Raw genomic sequence first — 20881 nt, 5'->3', positions numbered from 1 at the left:
CGGGTGCTCGAGGGCAATGGCCGAACGGACTTAAAAAAATAAAAGCGAATTCCAGCTCCGGTTGCAGCTAAAGAAGGGCGAGAGGGGACAGTTTGCGCTGGGACAGCGTCCGCCCGGTCTCCTGACTCGCATCACACCCGCATCGGGCTGGGAAAGTTTCCTCTTTCTGCCTGTTGGAATTCACTTGAGATTCCCAGCCCCGAGGATTGGAGAAGTTTCCTGGATACAGTGATGCTGGGGCCAAACTGGACACATATGGGAATTCCTGGCGTTGTGACGCTTTGCATTAAAAAAAAAATCCCTCAAACTATTTAAGATAGGATCAGAGCACTAGATATAGGACTTAGCCTGAGCGACTGCCCCATCTTCCTCTTTTCGCCCCTCTTTGGTGGGCCTTCGTGCCAGATTCTCGCCCCTCCCTCAGTCCAGACGGATTCCGGGCTGGGCTGCAGGGATCCAGGTGACTGACTGGACCTGCATCATTTCCAGGCGCGGGGCTGGGAGGCCCAGGCAGCCCTGAGTCAGCCCGCCGAGGAGCATCGCGTGCCTCAGAGGCTGGAGCTTGAAAGGCAACTTTACGCGTCTCCAAACATACTCTTCCATTTTCTCAAAGCGCTACTCGCCACCCCATTCTGGTTCCCTTTACTCTTCATTCATCGGATGGAAAAGGTCAAAAAATTCTCCCCAAACCCTAAAAACAAAACCCAAGGAAATTCTCTCCGTCTCTTTTCCTTGTTCGAGCTCCCTCCCCAAGCACGGCCGGGGCTGGATTGCCCCCGACCGCTTTCTCCCCCGGCCTGCGGAAGCAGGGAGAAAGTTGGGCGCCGCTCGGAGCGCCTCTTCCCCCGCTGTGTGTGTACGTGTGCACGCTCACGTCTCCCCGGCGCCTGGGCTGGGGACAGGAACTGCTCCGGGCACCGTCAGTCCGACGGCGCTGCTCTGGGGGCTTGCAGGGCTGGGGGAGGGCGGGGACGCGAGCGCCGCGCCACTCACCCCGGGTTGACGCGCCCTCGCCCCTCCCCCGCCGTCTCCATCCTCCTCCTGGAGAACAGGTGAGCCCGGGTACCAGCTCCCACCCCCCGCGCCGGCCCCGGCCTCGGCCCCGCTCTGCTCCCTGCCCTCTGCGGTAATTCGCCGGGGAGGTTTCGTCACCCACTGCCCGTGGCGACGCGGCCCTGGGTCTCCGCGGCGGGGCGCACTGCGAGCCTCGTTGGGGCAGCCTTGTGACACGGTTGGGGGAGGGGGTGCGGAGACGCTGGGGCCGGGTCATCCTCCGGCCGCCGTTCGGCTTCCAAAGCTCCCTTCCCAGGGTTCCGGATGCACGAGGGCATTAGGAAGGGGGGTGGGGGCAGGGTGGCCGCCTCTGGCCGCGGCTGTCCAGCGCATCCAGTGGCCTTGAGGTGGGAGGAATGAAAGGAGGGGGTGGGGAAGGCGCCTTCGGGTGGGCTCTCCCCGGGGTTGCAGCGCCTGGGACCTGCTGTCCACCATCCCCACCCGATTTCAGAGCCCAGGGAAATGGTCACTTTGAGGGTCCGAGTCTGCAGCAGTGGCAAGAAACTGGCCACTCATGCCCATGATTCCAATAACAATTACTTCTTGCAGCCTCAGAGCTTTGGGGGAAGGAGGTGGGGTACAAGTACATTCAAATAGGTGGTTAGCATTTCCCACCCTGCTTTTGTTTGCGTAGTTAACTTCCTTTATTAGTTTATGAAACACCGTCTCCTGTAGATCCTGAAAAGACAAAACGTAACAAAAAAAAACCCCGGCAGCAGTCTGGCCTCACGAACTCCATAAGCCTCTGAATTACCTGGGTAGGTTTTCTTTCCTTGGAGAGCCTTTTCTGTAGGTGAGAGCATGAGCTATATTGGCATTTAAAAGGGCATCTGGTCTCTTGGTTCTTTGAGCCACAGAAATAGGAGAGGTCCACAGGGTGGGAGCAAGCCGACCTTTGTTGGATGAAGACTCTCGGAGTCTCCTCGGCCGCCTGGATCAGGGGCCAGGCAGATGGAGGTCTCTGGGCTCCTGCCTCCCAGAGCTGGGGCATGGCCTTTTGCCACCATGAAGCCCTGGGGCTGCCCTCAGAGGACCTGCATAATGGAAACATTCATCTTGGGGCTTTTTGCTCCAGTCTCACAGGGGACATTCTGGTCTCCTACCTTGTCTCCTACCTGAGCCACCTGTCCCTTCAGAACTAAAAGGAAAGTAGTGAACTGTATTTGAGGTGTTGCAAGTTACAGGTACCAGTTCTTAAAAGTTTTATCGTCAGGCCACTTGGCCAGGGCCAGACATCCAGAGAAGAATGCCCACCCCAGTCCGTCCCATCAGGGCTGAGAAAATTCTGCAGAATCGGGAGGCAGTTTCCTGGGATTACCAGTCTAGGCCACAGGCCTGGGGTGGAAGTGGGGAGGGGAGCTCAGGCTGGTGACTGTGTCGTGATCTCCCCTCGTTCCTTCTTCTAGCTCTGTAACTCAGGACTGGTTTGGCAGACTGCGGCTGGTGACAGTAGGGAGTGGGGAAGGGGCAGTAATAATGGTAGTAATTATTATTATTATTATAATAAAGGAAACATGAATTGAGAATAGATACTGGGCCACGCATTGTGCTTGCAGCTTTGGTGTCTCTCTAGGTGGGCATTGAGACTTGGGAGATGCAAGGACAGTCCAGCTGGTATTGCCCTGAGGCTCAGCAGGGAGTCTTGGCTGGCCGGACCCTCCTTCTCAGTTTAAGACCCAACTGGCAGTGGAAAGGATGAGGCAGGCTCACCTCGTGACATCCTGGGGCTTCTGTGGTTAATGCGTGGAACCCAAGTTTTCCTCTCTAACTCCACCAGTTCAATCCAAACAATAAGTAGGTTAATTCGAGTTAGACTTTGAAAGGGGAGAGGATACTGACAAGTAGAAAAGGAACAGAGGGTATCACAGGAGGGAGGACCAGCAGGGGTAAATGAAGGGAGGAGATATGGTGCGTTTTGTATCGGGAATAGGGGTTGCCCAGTTTGGTATTCAAGTGGAAGATAAAGCTGCCATCTGGGGCCTTGTTGTGGGGCCTTTGTGACAAATCTGTGCTCACCAGAGATCTTGTTTTCACATCCTGATGGCATTTAAGGATGAACCTCCAGGACCCTCTTAGACTAGATTCCCTTTTGGAGTTAGGAAAAGGTCAGGGGTCCAGTGCTGACACTGTGAAGGGGGATACGGATGAGAGGAGTGGGAAGTAATGAGTTGGAATCTTGATGTGGGTTGCTATGCCTAGAAAGGTATTCTTGGAGGATGGGAAGGTATGAGCAGGTGGGGCCTTGGAGGATGGGAAGTTGTTGGATGATGAGGCAATATCGCATAGGTTGATACTTGGTGTCTGGTCCAGGCTGTCTGAGTTCCAAAGCCAGAGTGGAAAACGTGGCTTCCTCGTGGAGAGCTCTTCCTCCTGCAAGCCACGCCCCCTTGGGGCCGACTGTCTGGGCTGACGGCGCCACCTTATGGTTAGAGAGGGAACTGTCTGACCAAATAGTGGACTCTCTCTCCCTGGCTCAAGGGCCTAGGGCACTAATACTGGGTCTTCCACCTGCTCCTCAATTTCCTTAGCAAATCAGTTAATACCGATTTAGGCAATCTCCCCCTTGCAACGACGTACTTTAATCGCCCCATCAAGAAAATCTCTCTCAAACTTTTTGCTTTTCCTCCCCCATCCTTTGCTGTGAGCCCCAAATCTACCCTCATCATGGCTCCTTTGTGTCATGCCTCTATGAGGGAAAATGAAAAAAAGGTATCCAAGTGAAACTGGACAGACAAAATAACAATAGAATGCTGCTATAAGGCTCCGAAATTCTTATAAGTAGAGGTCCCTCCCTAAAATGTCTCTGTCTTTCCCTTTATCTCCTTTCATTAAACCAGTGGTTTCATTAAATAGAATTCAGGAGAAAGGAGACTATATCTTCCATATTTGAGTTTGTTTATTGGTACTACAACAAAATTGCTCTCTACTAATTTTCACCGTAAAAGTCCAGGGCCCCAACAACATTATGAGTTAAGAGGGCTTTTGTGGGGCTGGTCTGGAAACCTCACCATCATTTATAATATTGTTTATTTAAGGAGAAAATATTCTGAGTTCCCGAAACAACCGACTTCCAAAGGTTTGGAATACACCACTTTTGTGAATTGGACATTTCCTCTGTGTTGTAGATTAACTGTCAAACCATAGTCATGGACTGACTGGAAACACAAGAGATGAAAAAGAATTTAAAAAAACCCCAAGAGAATAGGACCACTGTCTCCTCACAATAAATCCATTTACTGGAAAGAATGTAAAGCAGTAAAGTTCGGTGTCTGATTGTGGTCTGAGTTTTGTTAATGCCTTGCTCTGAAGCCTGCGGAGTATTCCAGAAGTCGTCTCCGTTTTCCTCAGGTCATGATTTTTGCTTCCGCACTGTGTGTGGAGACAGACTCTAGGAGAAAACGTCCCAGGCCAGGAGCAGCGTGATCTCCGTGGGGAGTGCTGGTGGAGCCCAGAGGTGAGCATCTATGGTCTTGGAATACTACGGAGCTTTCTCTCTGACTGGGTTTGGTCCTAGAACTATGGGTAAGGGAAGGGTCTTTTTGTGGGGCAGTTTACCAGGGAGTCAGATTTTGAAAATTTTCATGAAATGACCACATCTATTAATGTGATTTAACCATCAGTATACCATCCGGGTCCATGGGACTCAATTTTAGTGTTTGAGTTTTTTTTTTCTGAGCAGTTCTAACTATTTGTAAAGTTTTATATATCATGACTTTGGCTCTTTTGAAAGGAAATTTTTCAAAGATCAAAGAGAACATTTACTTTTTAACAAGAATGGAATAAAACTCATTCTATCTTGAATGTACCATATGGGACCATTGGAGCCATTTATGAATCTAAGACTTCACGGGATCTTAGTGATCTGATTTTTCTTATATCTTGAAATGTTTTCCATTTTATCATCCTAGGAATTATTTCATCATTACCCATCAATTATTGCCAATTATGCTAAAAATACTAAAATAATAAGAAAATGGAAGAATGATGGAATCACCATCCAGAAGGTTGATGCAACAGTGAAATAAATCATCACGATTGCATCACCCTTCAGTTTTCTTATTACATTGCTTAGAGTATTACATCATCTTTCAAGAAGGTATAAAAGAGGATAGAGGACACCATCTTCTTTTAAAAATAAATTTATTTATTTTATTTTATTTTATTTTTGGCTGTGTTGGGTCTTCGTTGCTGCGCACGGGCTTTCTCTAGTTGCGGCGAGCAGGGGCTACTCTTCGTTGTGGTGCACGGGCTTCTTATTGCGGTGGCTTCTCTTGTTGTGGAGCACAGGCTCTAGGCGCACGGGCTTCAGTAGTTGTGGCATGTGGGCTCAGTAGTTGTGGCACATGGGCTTAGTTGCTCCGCGGCATGTGCGATCTTCCCAGACCAGGGCTCGAACCCGTGTTCCCTGCATTGGCAGGTGGATTCTTAACCACTGCACCACCAGGGAAGCCCCGAGGACATCATCTTTGTAGTTTTATTATCACTTTCATTGCATGCCATGGAGAATACAGAATTTTTCATTGCCTGCACAAAATGGTGAAGAGAAGAAAATTGACAAAGGAAAATGTTTTACAGTAGTTAGACAAATCAGAAGGGACAGCAGTGACGTTGACTCTGATGTTAACTGTAAAATTCACTCTGTAAGCAGAGTCTCAGACTCCGAGTTTTACCATACAACAATCTGGATCAATTTTCTCACACTCCAGAATCGATCAATAAACAATATATTTTTGAGGACAAAAAATACGGTATTCTCATCCAGTTAGTCATTCAACAAGAATGATTTCATCACCCAGTATTTTGCAACAAGAACCTGGACTGTCCTGTTTTGCTCAAAGAAGGGGAGGCCAATCTTCTTGTACCTCTTGTGGTGTTTGTTTAGCAAAATTTCCTTGATACAGTTTGAAAGGGACAAATGATGAAGTCGGGTGTGTTTACAAAGGTGATCCAAAGAATATTCTTACTAGTGTTTATACATGTAAGAAAGAAAATGCTTTGCAATTATGGAGAAAAGAAGATGCCCGTCTTCTCTTTAGGAGAATTACAACCCCTCAAAGGTTTGAAAAGTACTAGTTTTATGATGCAAGTGCAAGAAGAACCAGAAATAACAATAAATTAGAACGTATTAGAGATTTACTTGAAATCTGAAATTAGTATTTGTGAGTTGGATCTGCCCCTGGTTCAGCTGATGAATAGTTAGTTGCATGTAGAGAATGTTGCTCATTTTGAGTTTATATACCTTCAAAGTCAGGAAAATAGGGAATGACAATTTGCTATATTTATTTATTTATTTTTGAAATATTTATTTATTTTGGCTGCGTCTGGTCTTAGTTGTGGCATGCAGGATCGTCTTTGCTGTGTGCGGAATCTTTGTTGTAGCGTGCGGGATCTACGACCCCGACCAGGGATCGAACCTGGGCCCCGTGCATTGGGAGCGTGGAGTCTTAACCAGTAGACCACCACCAGGGAAGTCCCTGCTATGTTTAAATTATTATTTTGTAATAAAAATTTAAAAGCTGTCCCTTTATTATTATTTCTGTAAATTACTCAGAAAAAGAAAAAGGCTTCATTGGACCAAATGATGATGACAGTTTTTTCCTGCTGTACTGGGGGCTGAGGTTATAGACGAGAATATTAAAACAAAAATCAAGTAAACTCCTTCAGGCAAGCAGGAGCCAGTGTAGAAGGAGCCAGTGAAGAAGCCGTTCCCCCACACCATCTTCCTTAAAACTCCCTGTTAAGGATTGATGCCTGTTTTACAGTGGGGGGCTTTGAATGACAGACATTGTCATCTAACCTCTCTGTTTATTCTCCCCTTTAGTGGAACTCAGTACTTCTCAAAATTCAGTGGGGATAAGAATTATGTATAATAAAAACATGGATACTGTGTTTTATGTGTGGTAGGCAGGATTTTTAAGATTAATTTTGACCATTCAAGATTTTTACTTTGTTTGAAGACTTTAGAACCTACTTGTCTTAGTCTGCTGGGGCTGCCATCACAGAGTAGCATCGACTGGGTGGCTTAAATGACAAACATTTTTTCTTTCTGTTTTTCTTGGCTACACTGCGCGGCTTGCGAGGTCTTAGTTCCCTGACCAGGGATCGAACCCTTGTCCTCGGCAGTGAAAGTGCAGAGTCCTAACCATTGGACAACCGGGGAATTCCCACAAATATTTCTTTTTCATAGTTCTGGAGGCTGGAAGCCTGAGATCAGGGTGCCAACGTGATTGGGTTCTTAGTGGAGGCCTGCTTCCCTGAATTATGCATAAAGAGAGGGAGAGAGGGGGAGAGAGATATATTGAGAGAGAGAAAGAGACAGAGAGAGAGAGAGATCCATCTCATATCTCCTCCTCTTTTTATAAAGATATGAATCCCATCATGAGGGTCTGACCCTCATAACCTATCTAACCCTACTTACTTCCCAAAGACCCCACCTCCAAATACCATCACACTGGGGGTTAGGCTTTCAACATATGAATTTGGGGAGGACACAAACGTTCAGTCTATAGCACTAACCCACTGACATTCAGTCATTCAGTCAACTCTTGTGTGTGTCTGTGTGTTAGACCCCGTGTTGCATACTGGACAGCAAGGAAGAGATAAACCCAGACACTGCCCTTACAGCAGTACAAATTTAGAGAGGAGGAAATAATAATTTTTACAGCACTGTGTGGTTGGCATTATGATGGAGATGAGGGCAGGGTACTATGGGAACTAAGAGAATGGTTGCCCTCAATCACTGACCCCTCAATGGTTGACACCTCATAAAAGGTGTCAAAGATGAAAAATGTTTAGTTTTTACATTCGCTTAAAGAACAGGAACTGAAGAATGGTTAGGAGGCATTTAGAAGGTGGAAACAGGGAGAAAAAGCATCCCAGGCAGCTGGACCAACATGCACAGAGGCCCAGAGGAGTGAGTGAGAGCAGGCAGGATGGAGACCTGGGTGGCCTGGTGTGGCAGGGAAGGATGGTGTTTTGGAGGAGAGGACTCTTGGCCGAACGTTGACTGGGATTTGATCCCGAGGGCCTGGTGTGTCTGTCTTCATCTGCAAGTAACAGAAAACCCAATGCAGAAGTCTTAAACAATAAAGATGAGTGTGTTACTCCCCATTCCAGAAAGTCCAGAGGTTGTGGGGCTAGTGAGGGTGCAGAGATGATTTGGAGGAGGAGACCTCCAGGGGGGAAACACCTTGAGAAGTCACGTGGCAAATTGGAGATGCGAAGGTAGAGGCAATTTTTACAAGCTTGTGGGGGACAAACTGGCAAGATAACCAGCTTTTGCACTTGAGGGGTAGATGGGGAAAATGATGGAAGTTTAAGCCTTTCTCTCTCCTTTTTTTTTTTTGGCCGCACCGCGTGGCATATGAGATCTTACATGTTCTCCAACCAGGGATACGGAACCAGGGATCGGATCCACGCCCCCTGCATTGCAAGGACAGACTCTTAACCACTGGACCGCCAGGGAAGTCCCTAAGCCTCTCTTTTACCTCTCTTTTACCAGTTCCCCCTTCACCTGCCCCGTGCTCTTCCACTTCTCTTCCATCTCCCACCCCCATCTCAGTCAGTGCTATCACTGCTTTTCTCGTTGCTCTAGCAAAAAAAAAAAAAATCCCAGGAGTCCTCTTTGTTATGAAAATGAGCCATTTTCTCCTTCCCTTCACACCTCTGTATGTAACTCATCACCAATTTGTGTTGTTTCTGACTCCAAAATACCTGTCGATTCTGTTCGCTTCTCTCCATTTCCACCATCCAAGCCTCAGTCATCTCTGTCTTGTCCTACCGTGGAGCTGACTATCTGCTCTCTTGCTTCCACTTTCGCTCACCAACACTCTCTCCAATCCTAATTCTCTGCACTGTGGCCAGACTGATAAAAAAAAAAACGACCAAACCAAGCAACCAACAAAAATAAACCCTCAACCCAATCCTATCACTCCATCGCTTGACTCCAGAGGCCTCCTTAGAATCCAATCCACACTCCGGACCACGGACCGGAAGGCCCTGTAAGATCTGGCCCTGGTGATTTTGCAGACCTCAGGGGAACCACCCCCTCACTCATTCCCTTCCAGCATCTTTTTTCTATACTACAAATAAGCCAACCTCTTTCCTGCCTTAGGGCCTTCATGCAGGCTGTCCCTGCAAATCAGGGGCCTTGATCAGTTATTATCTTGTTTATTAATTTATTTTCATTGTTTGTTGTCTTACTGTTTTTCCATCCAAAATGCATTATAAGGGCCCTGACGGAGAGGACATTGTTCGGCAAGTACAATGTCAAATCCCTGGCACCCACTGCAGTCCCTGACTCACAGCAGATTAAGTGTGTGTGTGGTTATTGAATGATGAAATGCCTTCTGGTTCCACTAGCAGAACTGGGACTTCCAGAGAGGAAACCCCGTTTGGGGGAAAGGTCGTGGATGTAAAGAGTTAGTGGGCCACCCAGGTGCGATATCCAATGCACAATTCAACAGCAACCTCCCCTTTCTTGTGGCATTTCATAGTTTGGCCAAGCCCCTGATTCCATACTGCTTTTTGCTGAAATTATTTCTAGGTTGAAAGTGCTTTCATATACACGGCTTTTTTAAACCTCTCTACAGCCTTGGGAGGGAGTAGAATTATTATTCCCATTTTACAGATGAAAACCTCAAGCTCAGAGATTCTTGTCCAAGGCACATACAGCTGGAAGGGTCAAGTCCAGATTTGAACTTGGGTATTCAGATTGCCAGATCTTTGTATTTTATTATTGTTCTGAAGTCAGAACCCACTTCGCCATCCCCACCAGTGAATAATAAGTATTATACATCATGTTGCAAAACACTTTCATTTTGATGATGAACAAAGTGAACTTAGCCTGATGGCCAGAGGAATCCAGTGCCCGTGTGTGTGTGTGTGTGTGTGTGTGTGTGTATATATATATATATATATATATATATACACACACACACAAATATATATATATGTATATATTTTTTTCTCCTTAAGACCTTAAAACCTTGAGAGGCAGAAGAAGTAGGAAGAAGTAAAAGAGAGAAAAGTAAAAGAAAGTCCTCAGAAGAAAGAAATGCACAGGAACTAAGGTAAGATTACAATCTAAAAGGAAGCCAAAGAATGTTTTTTAGACTCTTCTTGTTTTTTTTTTTAAGTTTTTTATGTTTTAAATTTATTTATTTATTTTTGGCTGCGTTGGGTCTTTGTTGCTGTGCGTGGGCTTTCTCTAGTTGCAGTGAATGGGGGCTACTCTTCGTTGCGGTGCGCGGGCTTCTCATTGTGGCGGCTTCTCTTGTTGTGGGCTCTAGGTGCACAGGCTTCAGTAGTTGTGGCACATGGCTTAGCTGCTCCATGGCATGTGGGATCTTCCCGGACCAGGGCTCGAACCCGTATCCCCTGCATTGGCAGGCGGATTCTTAACCACTGCGCCCCAGGGAAGCCCACTCTTCTTGTTTTTTGGCTAGGTAACAAACAAAAAGAAGTGGGTAACAAGATAAATTAGGCATACGAAACTAAAGCAAGAGGGCTGATAATTGATGAGAAAAGAGCCCTCGGGGGATAAGGCAGAAGGAGAGAGAGGGAGAGGCGGACCAGAAGGGGATGCTCTGCAAGAAGCCTGGGTCCATCATCATCAACCTCGTGAAGGTCACTGCAGGCTGGCCGGTGCTGGGTGTTTAGGAGGGACAGAAAAGAGGAAGGTGTTGGGCCCTTGACGTCAGTTACTGATGGTGGAGATGAAGAAGGGTAAGGAGAGCTAATCTATGGAGTGTGGAGGGGAGGGACAGCTCTTGGGTAGGTAGGGATCTAGGCAGTGTGGCCTTCAAATCTCAGCCTTGATGCCAGTTAGCTGTGTGACCTCAGCCAAGTTACTTAGCCTCTCTGTTGAGGCTTGAATTTATGTCGAGCAGCCTCAGGCTTCTCAACATAAGTTCAAGGATAATAACGTGCGCTTCACAGGGTCGTTGTAGGATTACGTGAGATAGCGCGTCACATGCCTGGCTTTTGGTACCTGGCACTCACTGAACAGCCATTGTTTGCCCCAGTGATCAAAGCAGGCAGTGGTGGCTGTGGCCACTCTCTGACCCACATCCCAGTGTGAGTAAGAACCGTGACCTTCTGTTGCTTTGGACGCTATCAGGTCCTCAGAGGACAGGAAACAGAGTTGGCGAGCTGCCCCCTCCTTCTGCCTTGGTTGATGGTGAGACTGGGGTGGGTTTCATCTGGGGTCAGCTGTGTGGGTAGCAACTGGGTCCATTTTTATTTGCAGGTTATCGTGTGCCGTTACTTAGCACATTTGCTTTTTCAAAATGCCTTAATGGAATGCTATAGTAAAAAGAGAAAAATCTTTCATTCGTATGTGTGTGTCATCAAAATGATATTTTTAAAGATTTATTTTTGTGTGTTCACGATGTTCTTGAATAATCTTTCCATAAGTACGGTCAAAGATAAAACACGTGGTCCACAAAATCTGGTCGTGCATAGTTTAGAGTATGACTGTCTTTTGACCAGCCCTGGGCTACATTTCCCGAGTTCTGCACTGTGTTTCCTTAGGAGGGCTTGCGTGAGCTGGTTTGCTGACTGGGAAACTTTTGAACGCAGACCAGGCTAATGGTGGTACCCTCTGCCAGTGTCACCCTTTCCCTTTTTCCACCCACAGTCTGGCTCTCTGTCTGGACTCGTGGAGGCCAGACTCTTTGTGTCTCAGTCATTTATTCAACAAATATCCGATGGACACCTTTGCTGTGCTGGGTGCTGGGCTGGGCTTTGTGGGATATGGTGGTGAATAAGATGGGCAAGGTAGCTCGTCTCATGCTGCACATAAAGTAATGAGAAAATAGAGTGTCTAAGGGCCTGTGTCAATGAGCGTGGTCTGAGAAGGCTTCTCTGAATAAGGATTATTTCTATAAAAATCTGAATGACATGAAAAAGCCCACCGTATGAAGACAGAGGGAGGCTACTCCCAGCCAGAAGCAGAGTAAGAACCAAGGCCCTGAGGTTGGAACTAAGGTTGACTTGTTCGAAGAACTGAAAGGTGGTTAGTGTGGCCGAGGTCTAGTGAGTGATGGGGAAAGTGGCAGTAGATGAGAAATTTAAGGCCAACGGCCAGGGCAAAGGCCTGCTGTAAACAAAATACCATAGACTGGGCGGCTTAAACAACAGATATTTATTCTCTTCCAGATCTGGAGGCTGGGAAGTCTGAGATCAGGGTGCCAGCCTGGCTGGGTTCTGCTGAGGGCCCTCTTCCTGGCTTGTAGATGGCCATCTCCTTGCTGTGTTTTCACATGGTGGGGAGAGAGAAAGAAAGAGGGTAGGCTCTGTGGTCTTTTCTTTTAAGGGCGTTAATCCCATCATGGGATGCTTCACCCTCATGACCTCATCTATGCTAATTATCTCCCAAAGGTCTCACCTCCAAATAACCTTTCCACCAGGGGTTAGGGTTTCCACATATGAATTTTGGGAGATACAAACATTCTGTCCATATCATGAATTTCACTGTTAAGCATTATGGAACCCTTGAATCCTGTGCAGTTATCTTAGAGAGGGAGGGAGAGGAGGGCATTGTGGCAGCAAAAACACTTGGGCAAAGGCTGAGGGAGAGCGTGGCTTGTTAGGGCTTATCTCTTTTTGCCTTACATCTCTGCTTCTCTCTGCGGATCCACTTTCTCTGCATTTCTGCGCCACGTGGCCAAAGATGGCCTCACCTAACTGTAGAGTTTTGCATCTCTGCCATCCAGAGATCAGCCCAGAGTGAGCTGGAATCTCTCTGTTGTAATTCCAAATTCCAAAAAGTTCCTAATTCCAGGGGGAGAATCTGATTGGCTCAGATCTCTGCTCTGATGCTTCGTGGTCAAGGGGGTAGGGCCGTGGGATGTGATCTCATGGACGGGTACCCACCCTGGGACTCTGTGGATATGGCTGGGGGAGCAGTTCCCTAAGATGGAGCCTCACTGGAATCAGGGCACCAAGAGGTACCCAAAGGTGTCAACTCTCAAGAGTTGGAGGGAAACGCAGCAGTTGTGAGTCTGCCTCTCTCCCCACTCAGCTACACCCAGCTCTCTGGGTTCCTAGGTCAGCTTCAGACTGGGAAGGGAGATGGTCCTCCCCAGGCACCACAGAGAAGACAGCATCAGGAGTTTGAGAGCCAAGGGAACCACACAGGAAAGCAGAGAGTAGGCGGAGCCTGGCTAGAGGGTGCCGAGGTCCACCGTGCCACCACAGAGGAGCCTTGCTGTGTGGACTCCGCAGGTGGCTGTCAGGATTATAGAGCCGCCCAGGACGTGACTTGCTGGTGTCCGCCCTTTCCTCACACCTTTAGAAGTGAGGTCCTCTGGGGAAGACTTTCACTGCCACAAGGTCACCAGGGTCTGGAGTGACTCTTGGGATCCAGGTGATGAGGTTGGAGCAGAGGGAACATTCCAGGCTCCTCAGAACGGATTGAGATCTCCATGACCCATCCTGAGCCTCACCTTGGAGTCACCCCAGTGAATCCTGGGCTCCCTTTTCTTGTTCCCCCCGCACTGCTCAAGTCTGCCTCCCTCTCTTACACACTTCTGTTCCGTTCTCTAGCAGTTTCCTCGAGTGTAGACCTGTTCTTCCCAACGAGTTAACTGAAAGCTACCCGAAGTCAGGGGTGGCTGTGGGAGGTTCCCTTTTCTGTGTGACTCGTACGGTCCTGGACACGGCAAAGGCTCTTGGAAAATATTTGTCCACTGAATTGAAAATGGTTTGTGAGGGGACTTCCCTGGTGGTTCAGTGGTTAAGAATCCGCCTTCCAATGCAGGGGATGCGGGTTCCATCCCTGGTTGGGGAACTAAGATCCCACATGCCGTGGGGCAACTAAGCCCACACACCACAACTACTGAGCCCGTGCACCACAACTACTGAGCCCACACGCCACAGCTACTGAGTCCACACGCCACAACTACTGAGTCCGTGAGCCATAACTACTGAGCCTGTGCACCACAACTACTGAGCCTGTGCACCACAACTACTAAGCCCGCACGCCACAACTACTGAGTCCACACGCCACAACTACTGAGCCCGCGCACCACAACTACTGAGCCCACGTGCTGCAATGAAGACTCGACACAGCCAAAAATAAATAATGAATAAATAAATATTAAAAGAAAAAAAAAAGAAAGAAAATGGTTTGTGAGTCTGACCTATTCTCAATTAACCGAGGACCAAAGTGGGTCTATGGGATGGGTCCATATCTATGCAGTAAATGTCAGAATCACCAATCATCAGTCATTTACTTATCGCCTTTGCGGCTTTTGCCATATTTGCATTCTACCCATGCAATTACTACTTACTTTCTGCTTTTCTTTAAAGCGGCGCACAGTTTTCACTTAGAAAATTTATTTTAACAGGAAACTTTCTTCCATGACCGTGCATGAAAACGAGTATTTACCTTCCTGTAAACAGAAGGTGATTGTAAAAATAGATACACGTCTCTTAAATAGAAAGCACGTGTCCGTTGCCCTGTGAATCACCTTGAGAGGTCCAGTAACACACACATCACACTGGCCCCGGACACACTTCTGCATCTTGGGCAACTTGCCATTCTGTGATGTGTGGGCATGGCAGCCAGGGGCTGCCACTTGCTGTGGGCGTCACTGAAGAGGCAGCTTGGGTTACCAGCAAGAAGGCCCAAGGAAGGCTCTGATGCCTTTCTCTTATCTTTGGGGACTCCCTGCTGCTTCCCTCCTGCCCTGTTCCAGGCTCCTCCTGCCGGAATAGAGCTCACTCTTCTCCTTTCCCTGTCAGCTGCTAGTCCTGAGAAAAGCTATGGTGGAGGAGGTGAAGGAGGTGGATGAGGAGGAAGAGGGGGGAAGGGGGAGGAAGAGAGGGAGGGGGAGGAAGAGGGGGAGGAAGAGGAAGAGGGGGAGGAGGGAGAAGAGGGGGAGGGGGGGGAGGGGGGGGAGGGGGGGGAGGCGGGAGGGGGGGAAGAGGGAGAAGAGGGGGAGGGGGAGGGGAGGGGAGGCCTAGTGGCATGGGAAGGGGAACTGGGCTGTAGAACAAAGGCTGGACAGTTGGCTTGGAGGCAGAGAGAGCAGGATGAGGGCCTGGAAGATGGAGGGGAGGGGGCTGAGAGGTGCAGAGGGTTGACCATAATCTTTTGCCCCAGGAAAGTGGTTTTGGCTGAGAACAAGAAGACAGCACCGTGCATACTTGTTTCTTGAGCCTTGAGCTGCTGGCTGGGTAGACAAGCACAAAAGCAACATTTTGGTTCTTATCTTGCAATGGGTAACCCTTCTGCAGGATGAAGGGTTTTACAGTACAAGGCAAGGTACAAATGTAAAAACAATAGGGTTGTTCTTAGGGTAAAGATTCTCTCCCTCGTTCTCTCTGTCCTGGATGTTTAGACTTGGCCTAATGACCAGTTTGGATTTCAGCAGGTTAAGAGGTCAGATGACGCAGCAGATCATCAATAAACCTCCAGATTCCAAGTCTGCCGTGTTCTGGCTCACTGTAGACACAGAGGCTCCTATTGCTGGCAGGGACCCTGGTGTGAAGCGTCTCTTCAGGGCCCCTTGGCCGAGCTACTTCCAGCGCACCCGGCAACTCCAGAATCTGACCATGAGGCTGGTGAGGGACTCTCCCGGCAGGTGACCTCCTAGCTTTTCCAGGCTGCCGATGCCTGAAGCTGCAGCCCCTGCCTACGGGACCCCAGACCTCCGGCTCCTGTGCAAACATCCTCGTAGTTTAGGACAAGTCTTTGCGAGGATGTTGGGAACCAGTGTGCCTGGCTGAGGACTGGAGGGGCCCTTGCGAGCTCCTGGCGAGTGTTCTTCTTGTGCCTCTAGATCAGGTTACTCAGAGGGTGACACAGGCTGGTGTGCTTCTGCGTGGGTAAACCAGCCACCATAGGTATATGCTTGTGTTTGAGTTCTGAATTTATCTTTTTGCTTTATTTCAGACAAGTCGTTTAACCTCTCACATCTAAGTTGACTGTCTAGTTTGAATGCCAGTTCTGCCACTTGCTAGCCGTGTGGCCTTGGGCAAGCTCTTAACCTCTCTGTTCCTCTATTTCTCTGTAAAATGGTGATAATTATTGTACCACATCTCTTAGGGTTGTGATGATTAAGAGGCTTGACGTACATTAGTATATAGAGGTCCTAGAGTTGTGTCCGCTGGGCCTTAAGCACCATGCAGAAGTGTGAGCTACTGGCATCCTCTGGGGCTCCCGCCTCCACCACCCTCTTTTTTAAAGTAGTCTTTTATTTTTTCAAGGTACAGGTGTACCTCTTTTTCCACCACCCCTTTTGTGCTCGGCAGGTGTCTGAAGCAGTGTTGGTTGATGCCCACGTCCTGATACTGCTGCTACACTAACCTTTCATCCTTGAGCCTGGGTATCCTGTATCCCGCTGTGTGTGTATCATCCAGTTTGCGTCTGTTCCCCCACCCTCCTTAATTCTGTCAAGTAACAAGGCTCTGTTCCCCCCAGTCTTCCTGCCCTGCCCCCCATGATCACCTGCCTCACCTTTCTCCCAGTTTACTGCTGCCTTCATCCCTCTTCCTGCTCCTCCGCTTTCAGTAGCCCCGCCCCACCTCCATCCTACTAGGTGTCCAGGTGTTAAGTAGGCTTCCACTGAAGTCTAGTACAGATCCACCCATCGTCTCCTGGGGGTCCTCTGCTTGCCCCCTCAGGGCTCCAGAAGGGCTGACTCCAGGGAAAAATTCTCCTCTCTGCCTCACACCCCTCCTCAACCACATGGCCCGTGCCCTTGGCCATAAACTCTTCTCTCAGGTTCCCTTGCACGTGGGAGAAGCCCTGAGGGCAGCCCGTGTTGCTTCCCGGGGTCCCTCCTAGCTGCTTGGTCACTGTGTTGCTTCTGCCATTTTGAAGGCCTTTCCTTCCACCCTGGTCCTCACTGAGGCTCTCCACTCCCTCTGTGGCCTGGCTGGCATCTGTGGACGGCCTGACGTTCTGGTTCCGTCCCCTTGGTTTCTGGGCTCTTTGGAGCCACCCTTCAAGGCTCAACTCTCCCACCTGTTCTCCTTTAGGTCTCTCCCTTGGAGACGTCATCAGTTACCACGCATCAGCACCGCTGGTTTCTCTCTATAGTGACCTTGACTCCTGCTCTGCGTGTGGCTGTGTGTCCCCGCTGGTCTCAGCGCGCGTAGCCTCGAGACATCAAGACCCAAGCTCCCCAGCCTGCCCTCCAAGCTGGCTGTTCCTCTTGATTCCCTCTGCTAACCACGGGGACAGGGAAGTCCTTTCCGGCTCAGTCTCCCAGCATTGTGTCCGCCCCTCCCATCCCTCTGGGCAGCCTGCCTCTTGCAGCTGTTCTTCCGTCCCCTCAGCTCCTCTCCTCTCACCAGCCTGGGATCTGGTCCTTCCCTTGGGTGGACTCGTGCAGATTTCTCAGTGGTCTGTTCTTCCTGGTCTATCCTCAGGCTCCCTCCAGATTGCAGTGCTGCCCGTATCCTGGGAAACCCTTAACGACTCCAGGGGCCGGGACACGGGCCCCAAACCTCTCAGCACAGATTTCAGAGTCCCTGAGCTGAATCCCAAGCAGCAGTTCCCTTTCTGCTCCCTCTCTGGAGGCATCCTAGGAGGTTAGTTTTGTGTGTCAGCTTGTCTCGGTCATAGTCCCAGCTGGTTAATCAAACGCAAAGCTAAGTGTTGCCGCGAAGGTATTTTGTGAGTGTGGTTAGCATCTACAGTCCTTTTACCTTAAGTAAAGAAGATTGCCCTAGATGATGTGGATGGGCCCCATCCAGTCAACTGAGGTGTCCCCGAGAAGGAATTCTGCCTGCACACCGCGGTATCAGCTCCTCCTGCGTTTTCAGGCTACGGTCTGTCCTAACAATTCAGACTTGTCAGCCCCCATGATCACGTGAGCCGGTTCCTTACAAGAAATCATTCTGTGTGTGTGTGTGTGTGTGTGTGTGTATGTGTGTAAATATACATATACACATGTATATACATATACATGACTATAGATATGTATGTATGTGTTCCTGTAGGTTAGGGTTTGTTTCTCTGCAAACCCTAACTGGTATACCCGCTCTGGCTTGGCCCAGACCTCACTTTCTGGAACTCTTCTCTGAGTAGCCAGCCTCTAGAGGCTGTGCCTTTCAACCTATTCCGAGTGCCTTGACTGTCTGGATCCCTCCTTGACTTTGCTCACATAGTGCCTGGTGGGGTTACATAGCTTTAAGTTTGTACACTCACTACTAGATTCTTTTTTTTTTTCCTTTTTCTTTTTTTGGCCACATCGTGTGACTTGTGGGATCTCAGTTCCCCGACCAGGGATTGAACCCAGGCCACGGCAATGAAAGCCCAGAATCCCAACCACTGGGCCACCAGGGAACACCCCACAATTCCATTCTTGAGGAGAGGTATTCCTCTTGTGCTTCTTGTTGTTTTTAATTGAAGTATAGTTGATTTACAATGTTGTGTTAGTTTTAGGTGTACAGCAAAGTGAATTAGTTTTACATACATATGTATCTATTTTTTTTCAGATTCCTTTCCTTTATAGGTTATTAAAAATATTGAGTATAGTTCCCTGTGCTATTACAGTGGGTCCTTGTTAGTTATCTATTTTATATATATAGTAGTGTGTATATGTTAATTCCAAGCCCCTAGTTTATCCCTCCCTGTTCCCTTTCCCCTTTGGTAACCATGTTTGTTTTCTCTCTGTGGGTCTATTTCTGTTTTGTATATAAGTTCATTTGCATCATTTTTTTTTTTTTTAGATTCCACATATAAGCGATATCATATGATATTTATCTTTCTCTGTCTGGCTTACTTCACTTAGTATGATCATCTCTAGGTCCATTTTGTGCTTCTTTGGTTCTTCCTCAGCTCCCAGAAGAACTGGACACATAGTAGGTGGTCACCAAGTATTTGCTGGATGAGTGAATGTGGGGGGATTTGGTGGTAAGTTGGGGATGGTGGTGACTCTAAGCTGATTACACTTTCCTGGATTTTCGGTGGGGAGGATCAAGGGTATCTAACCCAAGGTCATTCTTCAAAGAGTTGGTTTATTCTTTATGTGTTTGAGGCCTGCGGCTCTAAAATATACCCAGACTGCATTTCTTTCCCTTGTTCATTCTCTCCCTGCCCAGCAATGGTTTCCAGATCATAAGATAGAAATTCAGACATAGCAGAGGAGATTAAGACTTGAAACTCCTGTGCTTCCAGACAGTCATTTGGTTGGTGGACACACCTTGATTTTTGTAGTGCTTAGAACTGCATCTTGCTCATGCTTGAATATCATTCTTGGATTTGCCTCCTAAGTGGCCATTCCTTGGGTATCTCCAGGGAGTTCCAAGTGGAAAACCACAGAAGTGCCCATATACATTCGGGTAGCTGAGTAGACTGCAGGACCAGGGCATCCTCAGGACCTGGAGCCCAGTCTCTACCATGCAGGCTGACTCCTTCTGGGTCCCTGGTGATGTGTCATTCATTCAAGGAGTGCCTGCCTTGAGCTAGGGAGCTTTTCAGTTTTAACAAAAGCCAAGGCCTTCCTGGAATTTTCTTTTAAAGACCTAGTACATAACCCTGCTTTACCTCTGCTGGGACGTTTTGAAACCCTCATGCTTTCTCTTTTAACCAAAAACACCACTCCTGTTGGTAGGCGAGGCAGGGTTAATGAGCCCAAGGACAGCATGGCAAATGACTTTTGAAATGGCCCAAATTCCTTTAATTTTGTCGTTTTATGGAAAGGTCAAATAATTGGACAAAAAAGCCTTCGATGAGTTATATTTAGGGTTTACAAAAAAGCACACTTTGTTGATAAAATATGAACTGTTTGAAAGATTTATAAGAGTCTAAAATCCTGCATAGCCCTTGAGAATTTGAAGCAGCAGGAAACCACTGTGATATTTTTAAAACAAGTATTTATAAAAGTAATTGGGTACTCTTGATGTGGAATAAGGAGGAAAAAAAAAACTGGTAAGGAAGCTATATTGGACTTGACATAAAAGCGAGGTATGTAATTTGGGAGCAGAATGAAGGGCGAGGGACGCGCACACACAGTACCTGCGGGCCTCTCTCGCTCTGAAGAGCTGGTGGCAGGGACAGAGCGGTGCTGGGAGGGAGGAGGACTCTTTGGGGCCTGCGGGCAGTGCCCAGGTATTGGAGCTAATTTCTGAAACCCCAGTTTAAAACTCCGAGGCCCTCTAAAACTGATTACATGCAAACGGGACAGAAAACACATGTTTCTGAAAACATTTTGGTTAAAATTAAAAATGTGGCAGAGACTGTGCCAATAATTTACTTGAGAATATCCCAACCAGATGCTGCTAGCCCGTAATTCTGAGTAATTTGCCAAAATTATGTATTTACTTTAATCCTAGAGATGAAGTTAAAATATGCATGGTTTTTGTTATTTGTGATGCAAAAAAAAAAAAAAAAAAATCCCGTGTGATTTCTGCTAATACCGGATGGAGGACAAAGAAATGGGCAGGACGTCTATTAGCTACTACTCGAACCCGTAGTGGAGCAAAAACGCTGTCAGATCCTCAAAGAGTGCAAGACCCTAGGAAGTTAGGCAAACATTTTTGGGTAGGACGTTAATTCATGAAATGACAACCTTGCATTAAGAAAGTGTTTCTACTGGCAATCGAGTTCTAATTCCTGAGTGGCTCAGACTCGTGGACATATCATATTATGTGATGCCAAACATTTGGATGAAAGTGGAAAAAAAACTTCTGTCAGCTGTCTGGATTTCTATTCTCTATAAAGCCAAATAACCAGATAGTGGGGCTAGCTGGTCGGCAGACATTTTTTTGGGTTCTTATCTAGATATTTAGCATCTGACTGGACAGAGGCAATTTAGCGTAGTGGGTAAGCATGCAGGCTCCGAAGCCAGATTACCTAGGTTCAAATCCT

General features: G+C 47.9%; 1 long non-coding RNA gene across 1 annotated transcript; it reads left to right on the top strand.

The window, feature by feature from the left end:
- Positions 1-9: 9 nt before the first annotated feature.
- Positions 10-17982, top strand: LOC113608211 (uncharacterized). Its single transcript, XR_003428258.1, has 3 exons — positions 10-1052; positions 4402-4507; positions 15432-17982. It is a non-coding gene; the product is annotated as an uncharacterized LOC113608211 (long non-coding RNA).
- The last annotated feature ends 2899 nt before the right edge of the window (positions 17983-20881 follow it).

The sequence above is a fragment of the Aethalodelphis obliquidens genome, unplaced genomic scaffold (assembly GCF_003676395.1).
Source record: "Aethalodelphis obliquidens isolate GAN/ISIS:26980383/991018 unplaced genomic scaffold, ASM367639v1 scaffold52, whole genome shotgun sequence".
NCBI lineage: Eukaryota > Metazoa > Chordata > Mammalia > Artiodactyla > Delphinidae > Aethalodelphis > Aethalodelphis obliquidens.
This window is presented reverse-complemented; position numbering and strand designations above follow the sequence as displayed.